The following is an 11,669-nucleotide window of genomic DNA, read 5'->3' as shown; positions in this document are numbered from 1 at the left end:
TCATGTAAAGTGTACACACCCATATTCTATACCTCTAAGGAAGGAAACATCATAAACCCTTTACATATGTAGGTTAGATTTAAAACAAACTACATATATTCCAAGTCTGATAAGCCAACTCAACGGTAGAAAAATGTTCTTTATAAAATTAGATAGTAACATATTTTACAAAATGGGGCAATTTTTGTAACTCTATCTTGCTGCTCATATTCTGCAGTATACAACAAAGTAATTTATTTATCTAGATACAATGGGCAATAGCATTGGCTGTTCTTAAGCACAATTCAATATAGACAAATGAGATAGAAAAGAAAAAAAGTAACATAACAAATACAAAAAGTACCACTGTTCCAGCCCTCCATAACTCCTTAAACAGAACCCTTTCTTAGCCCAAAAATACAAAAAGTTCCCTCCTTTCCCACAAACTTGAGAAGGCCGAGACAACCAACAACTCTCCACAGCAATCATACCAACCTCTCAAAGAAACCCAAGGAAAGCACGACCAAAAACATATAAAGCTTCCTCCTTTTTCTTATTGAACCAAGAAACCCAACAAAGGCAGCTCCTTTTCCCATTCACCCTGTACAACCAACAACAAGAACATATACAACAAAGCAAGCAGCAAGGCATGGGAGCAAAAAACAGAAAATAACTCTATTTCTACCTTTCCCAACATCCTTAATTGTAGAGCCTTACTTTCTCTTAGCTTCTGCTTTAACATATATAGCATTAGATTAGATATTGATTTGAAATCACGTGAATAATTTGCTAGTTTTCCATCATTCTTTGGACAATATTCTCCCCCCTCCTTGCAATAGGATTTTAGAAAGAGCAATTAAGAATTTTGATTGAATGATTAAATTTATTAGTTACTAACAATTTATGATTTTTAGATAAGTGGTAATTTATTTATAATATCAAGGCAGATGGAATTAAGTATGAAATATCTTAAAATTTAAAGTCACACCATTGCCTGAAGGAAAAATGTTATATAGGTCTTGCATAATGAACTTATTTACTTCTTTGGATTAACAAAGCATGGCTGAAAAGAAATAATATTCATGATGGCTTATACGGTCTCAAAAGATAAATAAATTCATGATGGCTTATAAGTGCCTAAAAAGTATATCTAGGTACATAGTCTCAAGAGATGAGATTAAAAGGGTTAATTATATTATATATTTCAATACCAGAAGACTTGAAAAAATAATCTAAAAAAATTAGCAAGGGGGAGAATCTTTCCAAACTTAGAATTTAAAATTTTAGGGAACTGGAGGTAGAAAGCCCTCGTATGGATTTAGGAACTAATTTATGTGGGAAAACAGATCATGCCATACGAACACTATTTAGGAATTCTATCAAACTCTTGTGAGAAGCCAATAACAAATTTGGAAAAGACTTCTAGTTTGAATTCTTTCAAACTCAGGTTTATTTGCCTCCATCTAAAACAAATTTATAAAAAAGGATGCTTAAAATCACTGAAATGAGACAACATACACTATATATTGATTACTATCTTAGGCATTAAGCTAATCAGTGCTTTCAATATATAAAACTTAGCAGTCTCAATATTCAAAAGAGAAAAAAATACTTATCCCAATGAAGAAAAACAAATACTAATCACCCTAATGTCATTTAATTATTGTTGGGTTCTAGTTGTTGTTATATTTCAAACTTAACCCCACACCCTCAGCACAACCAAACCCATGAAATTTATTCTACAATTTGACATCCAATTCTCTTCTAATAGCATCCAATGATTCATTGTATATTAATGATTGACGATATTTTTTAAATAATAATAATTTATATCAATACCTGTAATCTCCTTCGACAAAATCATTAAGCACGTCCAATTGCTTCCACTAACAGTACTGAATAGAGCCTATAAAACTATATAGAAACACAAAAAAGAATTGAACAGAATTTATAAGCCAACAAATAACAAAAAAAAAACAAAAAATAACTCTATCTCTACCTTTCAATAGCAACCATCATAAAAGGATTGAAGAAAAAAGAATTAAAAGTAAACTACAATAGTAGGTAGTTAGTTGAATGAATTAAACCCTTAAAAAAGGTGTGTATGCAAAATGTATTCCTCCTCCTCCTCATTCATAAATGGATTTCTTTAATGTCCATGTCCAATTAATTACATGACCCAGCAGCAAGAGTTATTTCTAATAGTACTGAATAGACAATCACTTTTAAGTGAATGATTTAACACCACTCACAATTTATATGAAATTTATATCAATACCTGTAAGCTCCTTCAACAAAACTTGACATTTATCAAAATTCATCATCTACCACTATAAATTGATGCAAGAAGGTCACTCCTAAAAATAAATGATTTCTAAACATCATAACATAATGAAAATCATAATTGTAAGAGTCTATAGAATAACACATAGGAATGTAATGAAAACAATAGTGTGAACCGTGAATCAAATTTTAAAGTAAATTTACATATGGTTTATCATATTTGTGGTTTCCTTACTAAGTCTTAGTGATAACCATTGAGAAGCTTCAAATAGGGCAAAAAAAAAAAAAATTTTTTTAAAAATCCTTTTACAAACCTTTTCTTTTAAAGATATATAGATAATAGGTCATGCAGTATCAATTGATTAGTGGTAAATTATGATGAAATAAGCTTCAAGGCCCCAATATTTATAATTCACTTAAGTCAGAAAGTAAATTCCCAAAGTCATAATATATTTATTCTAAAGACAACCACACAAAAATACATGTGGACACTAACAATTCTATATAAACAAAATTAAAACTTAAAGAAATAAAAATTGAAAGAAGAAGATGAAGAATAAGAAATATTAGAAGAAATTCTTACCCCAAAATTCTCAGTCGCAAGTTCATGTTGTCTTTCCCACCATGCCTCTTGCTTTTGCACACCCTTTACAAAACTCACTCTAACTTGAAACACCTAAGCAATTCCAACCAAAATGAAAATATCACCCATTGAAAGCCATAAAAGAGTCAAACTTTACACATATAAATAGAGAAAAAAGACAAACTTTACACACATACACATATACATGGAGAAAGACAGAGACCTTGCAGGTAATGTAGATATCAATGGCTTGAACTGAAAATTGAAAGGGGCTGTACAGAGGTCTGAAATAGGTGGACAACCTAGGTGCTTTGGTTGGGATATTGAACAGTATTACCGCTATAGTGGGAAGAATCAGCAAAAAAATATCAAGGTATAAGAGTCATCATATTCTAATAATTACAAAAATCCTTGTAGTAAACAAAACAAATATCATGTTGTATTGGCATGAAAAAAAAAAACAATAAATAATCCAAACGAAAATAGAGGATTTTCATAAAATAAACATAAAAAATTTTCCAAGATACTTTTTTTATTTTGACTTCACTCAGACAATTGTAAAGCACATCGGGTGATGCTATGATAGGGTTGGCCTATCTTCAAAAATCTTTTGTCTCAATGACTCATATGTAAAGGTCTAGAATTTTGAAGAAAGGACACCATGCAATTAAGCTTGATCCAAAATCTACCAACTAAAAAGGGCAACTAATGATATAAACTATACAATATTTTTAAATAACAAATCACAACATAGATAGGAACATAAAAATTCAATGTGTCCAATAATTTGAATTATCTAAACCCTCTACATCTAAACCCATCAATCTATGAATTCAATTATAATTCACCCATGATCCAATTCTACACATCACGTATGAAAATAATAATAATAGCAAAGTAATGTAAATCCAGAACCAATAACCAAAAATTAAAGAAAGAATCTTCCACCTCTAGGGGAAGAAGCCCAAGTTTGAAAACCCACTAAAGTGTTCGACTTCTACCACAATAAGATATAAAGCCAAAGAAACCATAGCCCCTAAAGTAAATACAATTAATTTTTTTTTAGAAAACCCTTTTTAAGGCTGGTGAACTAAAGGCCAATCATTCAACCATAGCAACCCAAAACACCAAAAGTAAATAATAACAGGGTAGGTAGGTTTTCAATTGAAAGAGAATCAGAATTCTTACCTAGGGTTCAGATTTTGCTCTTCAAAGAAGGTTGGCTTCAGTTGCAAATTCTTTGAATTTGACGGTGGCAAGGAAACTATATATATGTACATAAAAACGTTACACATACAAAACAAAGAAAGATTTGGCAGCATTAAACATACAAAACAAAGTTCTAAAAGATAAAGGTTTAGGATTTTGGTTTCAATTAGTCAAAATATAATCCAAGAACCAAGATAACATCAATTACATCCTAACCTCTTCGTTTTCTTGCAGAACACAGAGAGCAAACTGTCGGCAAAAAAAAAAAAAAAAAACCCTTTTCAAATCAAACTTCGCTTCAAGCTTCAAGATTAGCCAAGTTTTCTCATCTATGTGAATTGTGGACCACTGCATTAATCAACCAAATTTCGGTTCACAATTTGCAAAATTTAGGTGAAAATTCATTGAAGATCATTGAATAAACGAAGAGTCATAACACATTAATAGATTTAACAGTAATAAACAATTAGAGTGAAAGATTTACAGAGAAAACAGCAAAAATCGTAACATACCTCAGCGGAGCAACCACAAACCTCGCGGAGAATGACCTTAGGGAAGCCATTGACGTATTCATCATCTTCTCTCTCTCTCTTTTGCTTTCTCTCTCTCTCTCTCGCTCACCTTTTCTTTTTTCCTGACTGTGGAATAGTTAAGAGAATAAATCATATTAGGTAGGGATGGCAGGGTATTAAAATCGAAATAATAAAGAGGGAACGGCTAAACTCATTGAAGGAGAAGGAAAAGCAGAATAGGAAGGGAAGAGAGATCATCTAAAATTTTAATGCGTAAGGTTTGAAAGAGAGGAGTCGGGTTAAGCTAGGTTTTGTTTGTTTGTTTGTTTTTTTTTTTTTTTTTTTTTTTTTTTTTTTTTTTTTTTTTTTTTAAGATAAGTATCCGGTTTTGTTTTTGAGTGAAAATAGTTTTTAATTTTCATTTTTATTTTTTAAATATTGTGTTGATGTGGAAAATTGTGAGAAGAGAATGGAATGAAATGAATAATTTTAGAATATTCTTCCCTCCCTTTGTTTGGGAGTTATAGCAGAGGGAATAGAAGGTTCATTCCCTTGTTTGGGAGTTTGAGTGGAAGGAAATGAAATGGTTAGGATGGAACACTCATTCCTTTTTCTTTTTTCTTTTTTTCTCAAAACCTTAAATTTCTATTCCCTCCAAAATTGTGAAGGAATGAATTTAGGTTTAATGAAATTTTCGTTAAAACCCTAAAATACCCCTTTAATATCAGCCATTTTTTTTTCTCATTTAGCCGTAAAAAATATAGCTATCATTCTTGCACATTATTGCATGTTCTTTGCAAAGTGAAGCTACTGCCGCTAGTCTTTCTTTTTCTTTGTCTGCTACAATTTTCAATTACTGCTCACAACAAGTATCTTTTTCTTTTTCTTTATCTTCCAGTCAGTTATAGTCTCCAAAGAGTGCTATGGGTCTTTCAAGTCTTGAGGTGTGTCTTTCAAGTCTAAGAAATGATAGCTATGGGGTCCACGGATGAAACAATTTCATAAAAATCAATTGTTTGCTAGTCATTCATGTCTTTCAAGTCTTACAAAAATTGTTTGTTGGTCATTTTTTTTTTTTTTTTTTTGATCAACTGTTTGCTAGTCATTCATGAGAGTGATATATAGTGTTTTTTATATTGTTTTGTGTGTAGTCTTTTATATTAGTAGAGTGGTTATTTTTTCATGAGCTTTGTTTGTTTTTCCCTACTAAATCCATTCCATTCCTTTAATGATCATTCCATTTCATTCCCTTATAAACTCCCAAACGGACCCTTATCATCAAATAAGAGATCTGGGTTTCGATCTTGCCTACAGCAAAAAACCAATTGGTGTTTTGTTCTGATGATAAAGAGCTATCATTAGGAATTGACATCATAGGTTGAAAATATCTCTTTAAAATAAAATAAAACTTACAAAGATTAAGCATTTTCCAAAAATTTAAATAAACACAAATAACACATATAAAGACTTAATTTATTTCCTAAACATACATTTTAGAAACCCCAAATGTCACTGAAGCACTATATCAAGTTTTGACAGTGTTGTTGAGAGGTTTAGATCATATATACCTAAATCCAAAGCCAATTTCATACTCTCTCTCTCTCTCTCTCTCTCTCTCTCTCTCTCTCTCTCTCTCTCTCTCTCTTGGCTTGTCAATATTTTGTGAAACTAGAATATAAAAAATAACTGCTATTATAACATGAAAAATTAACATTGCGAGGAGTAATCCTTTCATTTTTTGAAATTACTAAAATTAAAAGTGGAAGAGTTCAAGAAGTTGGAAAAGGGGGCGAACCGTGGGTTCCAGTTAGCTCAACTGGTAAAGTCTCTGATGGTTGAATAAGAGATCTGGGGTTCAATCCCCCGCCTACACCAAAAACTGATTGATGTCTTGGTCTAATGATAAAGAGCTATCATCAGGAGCGGACGTCATAGGTTGAAACTCTCTAAAAGAAAATAGGGCGAACCAAATCTCTTAATTTTTTACATTTATGGCTTAAAATGATCATTGATAAGAAGATGGGTGATGAGGTGAAACGTTAAATGAAATACTACTCATACAAAGTGCCACATGGCAGAACCGTATGCTCTCCCACATGAGTTCTCAGCTTTTCCCAAGAATGTTATTTTCTCGCCAAGTATGTTACATTTTAGGTTTTTCCCTTTTAACTTTTAGTTTTGGTTTATCTATTTATGTTGCATTTTGTCCCCCTTCCCCCCCGCCCCCCTCTTAATTTTTAGTTTTTTTTTTTTTCCTTATATAGTATTATTTTTTCTTGGTGTTAAGGACATAGGAGTAAATTTATACAATCTACTTTTTCTATCCTCTCATTTTTGTTCTCAATCAAATAAATGAGTTTCCCATCTCTTCACTCTTCCATCCTCCCAACCAAACACATTTGAGAGAAAACTAAATCTCTTCTATCCTCCCACATTTCTATCTCTTCTCTCATTTTCTATCCTTCCACTTTTTCATTCATCTAACCAAATGGACACTAAATGTTTTTAAAATTAAGTAGAAGAAGTAGGAATAAATATCCCTTCCCATAAAAGTGTGTGTGTGTGTGGGGGGGGGGGGGGGGGGGGCAGAATTGGTTATATAAATTAACAATTATGGCCTTCATTTGTTAATATTAAATAAATAGATATAAATTGACATCAAATAGGTACAATTGATAGCTTAAAATTTTAAACAATATCTAGAACCCCTCCACTTCCCCCTTCTAAATTCCTCCAATTTGGGGGAATTAATAAAGAGAGGTTCCATTTCTCCTCCCTTGAAAAACATCCAAACAAGATTCAAAGAACCATATTCCTCCCCTCCATACAAACAAGCTATAAGGTACAATGTCTAAGAAATTATACCTAAATTTTACCCTAAAAAGAATAATAACATATAATTTAATTGAGTAATTTTCAGAATAAGAATCCAATTAAAAGTAATGCTCTGTTTTTTTCAATTGAAAATATTGTATAAAGATAGTTTTCTATTTTTTCTAGTGTTTGGTAGCATCAGAAAAAATGATTTAAAGGAAAATTATTTTTGGTCAAACATAAAAAATATGGCTTATTTTTAGAGATTTTTTTCCACTAATGTTTTTGAAAAAAAACTCTATCTTACAGTAAGCTAAATAAGAGAAGTTAGAAAATTATTTTTTTAACTCATTTAAGGTTGCTACCAAACATAGAAAAATGAGATAATTTTATAGAAAATACTTTTTGGAAAATAACTCATTTTCTAGAGAATATTATTCTAAAAACAAACATAATATTATTAAGTAGTGTCACAATAAGAAACTCTTTCACAATGTTAATATCGTTTCGTGGGACTAATATTTTGAAAATCAATGTATAAAGTAACTCTTTCTCAATATTACACCACTAAATAATATTTTAATGAATTGATATTTTGCAAATCTTATAGAGCATTGACATCAACTGTGCCAAATGCTAAATTTTTTGTATTTGATACGTTAAACACCAAAACCAAACCAGCGTCAGATATGTCAAATGCGAAAAATATTTGGCATTTGCTACAGTATAGTTCTATGATTCTATCTATGGCACAGTATGGTCATATATTCTATTTATTTTTTTGTGTATTTTTTAATCAACTTTCACTCTCCTCTAGTAAAATATTATTACTTTTCTCTCTCTCACTCTCACAACCACTCATCCTCTCACCCTTAGACTCACTCTTCCTGTCTCACAGCCACTCATCCTATCACAATCCAATTCATTCTCTCACCCCTTGAATATTGACCGAATCCCTCTAATAAAGCAAGAATAAAAAATTAATTAAGAAGAATAAATAAAAAATACTTAAATAAAATGGAGTGAATGGTAAAATGGTGTGTCAAAATAGAAAAATAATTTTTTTGATGTGGCTTTTTTTTTTTTTTTTTGAGAATAATTTTTTTGATGTGTTAAAATATCATTTTCTTACGATACCTGATACTAATGCTCTTAATTAAGGTTGGGTTACACCTAATTGTGAAGTAATCATATTAGGACAATATACCATATATACCTTATTTAATATTTAAATCGGGGCTTCCCTTTTTGATATCATTTTTAATGGAGCTTATTTTTTTCCCTTGAACATTGGACTATCAAAATTAATCCTAATATAAATTCCACGTCTTAAGCACAATAAAAGTTCCACCGCATTTGGGCTTCTTTGTTCACAAGCTTTAAGGTTGGACAGTCCTTTTCTTTAATTTTTTTTTTTCCTGGGTTTTGTTTTTTTTTTTTTATGAATCTCTTTCATTAAAATTAACGGAATTGTCACGTAAAGCAAACCATGCATACACGATGTAAGTAAGTCTCAATAAATAAAAAGTATGCGATAACTTTAGAGCTGAAATATTTGTAATCTACATTCTACCATTTGAAAGCTTGTATAAGTTGAAGACTCTTACACATAGTGGTGGAGCCAGGAATTTATATTTGGGGGGCCATGTATATATATATATATATATATATATATTTTGGTATGAAATGTAAAATAGTAATATACAATACTTCATAACTGAATATGTATAAACCAAAGTATATTTAATTAAAATTAAACAATCATGAGACAAAATTGAAAAAATGATTTAATATCTTTAATCAACTATAAAATAGGCAAAGTAGCAAAACATACAATAACATAAAAGCTAAACATCTTTGTTCAAAACTGTAACCTACGCTCTTTAAGAGATCTAAAGTCATCAAGTATTGAGTCAGTAGTGAAGTTCTCAGCAATTTCCTTTTCAATGTTGACAACTAAGTTATCTGAGAGAAACTCGTCCTCCATTTTGTCGCGCAGTCTTGTTTTAACAATTTTCATAGCTGAAAAGGCTCGCTCACTAGTTGCTGTGGACACTGGAAGAGTCAAAACAAGGTGAATCAATTGATCAATAAGAGGATATACCTGTGACTTTTCTGTCTCTACTAACCTTCGACATAATTCTGCCATAGATGACAAATTCTGAAACTTCAAATGATTTTGCACATCATGCTCAAATAGCTTCAATTGAATTTTCAAACCAGTCCTATCACACTTAGAAAAATCAAGAGGATAATATTTCTCAACAAGACGACATATATCATCCACATTAAAGGATTTGTAAGCATCCTTTGGATCCAAAGCAAAGCAAAGTGTCAAGAGTTCTATTGGTTGTTCACCAAACCTATTGTTAAGCTCTTGCAATTGAACATCTATTGTAGCATTAAATATATCAAAATGATAATGATGCTCCACTGTAACATGATCCCTTTTCTTACGACTTCTACCTTCAGCATATTGAGCACTTAGATCTGGAATATCAATTTCAAATATTTTGGAGAATCCTATGACATTCTCAAGAAAATTATCCCAGCCATCTACTCTTAAATTTTGGATGAGTGTCTTTGTTGTTGAAACTAAATTTTGGGCATTTGAGATGTCTTGAGATTTCTGCTGTAAAGCTTGACAAAGAACATCAGTAATACCCATGATTTCCTTCATTAGATGTAAACTAAATTTAAACTCAAATGAATTAATCATTTTATGAGCTACATTTGCATCTCCACGTTGCAAGTAGGTGGACCCGTCTTCCTTTATATTTTCAAGCACCAAACAAGTTGGACCAAACATCCTCATTAGGCTACAAATAGAATTAAAATGAGACCCCCAACGAGAATCTCCAGCCCGTTTTAGAGTCCCAATTTTGTTTGCTCCTGTTCTTGTTTCAAGTTCATCAATAGCTAACATTCTAGCAATTTCTGCAGCTTGAGCAGCTCTTAATTCATCATTACGTTTACGTGAAGAACCAACTGCAGTGATAATGAAATTTAAATTCAAGAAGAATTCATGGATAGAGATTACCTCTCTTGATGCAGCAACTAATGCTAATTGTAACCGACCAGCAAAGCAATGCACATAGTATGCATAAGGACAATCATTAAGAACTAAGGCTTGCAATCCTTTCCATTCACCACACATGTTGCTAGCACCGTCATATCCTTGTCCACGAATATTTTGAATGTCAAGACAATGATGAGAAAGAATAGCATATATTTCGTTCTTCAGGGTCAATGCAGCAGTGTCTTTAACATGAGAAAGATCAAAGAAGCGTTCTTGTATAAAGCCATCATTGTCAACAAATCTCAAAACAAGAGCCAATTGCTCTCTCTTTGACTCATCACATGACTCATCAACAATAATACAAAATTTGGAATCCCCAATGTCTTCACGAATCTTACTCTGCACTTTACTTGCAATAACATGCAGAATCTCCTTCTGAATTGTAGGTGAAGTGTACTTGGCAGATTTAGGAGCATTTTCCAAAACAACTTGTGCAACCTTATCATTATAAGATGCCAAAATTCTAATCATCTCAAGGAAATTTCCTCGATTTTTTGATTGAAGAGTTTCATCATGACCTCTAAAAGGACACCCTTGAAAGGTGAGCCATCGAACAGTATCAATAGAAGTTTTCACCCACGGTCGATTATTTAGAATTTGTTCAGAACTTTGCACATTCATCACTTTATCTATATGCACTGATTCATTCAATAGATCATCACAATATTTCACAGCATTGTTGTGTGGTGAGCAAGGATCTTCTCCAACATGATTCAAAAAGGCACAATTCTTTCCATAATATTATTGACTTTTTTCCAATTTCTAAATCCTGTGAAAGTAAATGCATCACAGCCAGGGCGTCTACTTCTTTCCATGGTAAAGAGATAACATGGCAGACAGTATGCAGCATCTTTAGTAGGAGAATACTCCAGCCAAGAAGAAAATTGAATGAACCAAGAAGCTTGAAAGCGACGAGGATGCTTTTCTCTAGAAAATGGATAGTTTGAAAGACGGATTTGATATGGTTTAGCTTTTAAATAAGCACGTCTAACTTCATCACGTATATTGGCTGGATAGTTACACATTTCAATGCGCTCTCCTGGATCTCATTTTAAAATTCTAACATCAACTTCATTGGAACTAAGTGGTGAAAATTTTAAATGACTTTCTTCAAGTTCCACTTCCACCACTGACGATCTAGAAGGATGTTTTTCGGGATCAATTCTTGGAGATTTGGAAGGACGCTCATTGGAAGTTGACGCTTCAACAT

At 31.9% G+C, this 11,669-nt stretch overlaps 1 pseudogene; it reads right to left on the bottom strand.

Annotated features, from left to right (window-relative positions):
* Nucleotides 1-9,241: 9,241 nt before the first annotated feature.
* Nucleotides 9,242-11,669, bottom strand: LOC115961221 (annotated as a pseudogene).

This window comes from Quercus lobata, chromosome 9 (genome assembly GCF_001633185.2).
Source record: "Quercus lobata isolate SW786 chromosome 9, ValleyOak3.0 Primary Assembly, whole genome shotgun sequence".
Classification (NCBI taxonomy): domain Eukaryota; kingdom Viridiplantae; phylum Streptophyta; class Magnoliopsida; order Fagales; family Fagaceae; genus Quercus; species Quercus lobata.
Note: the sequence above shows the minus strand (reverse complement) of the source record. Positions and strands in the feature narration are given on the sequence as shown.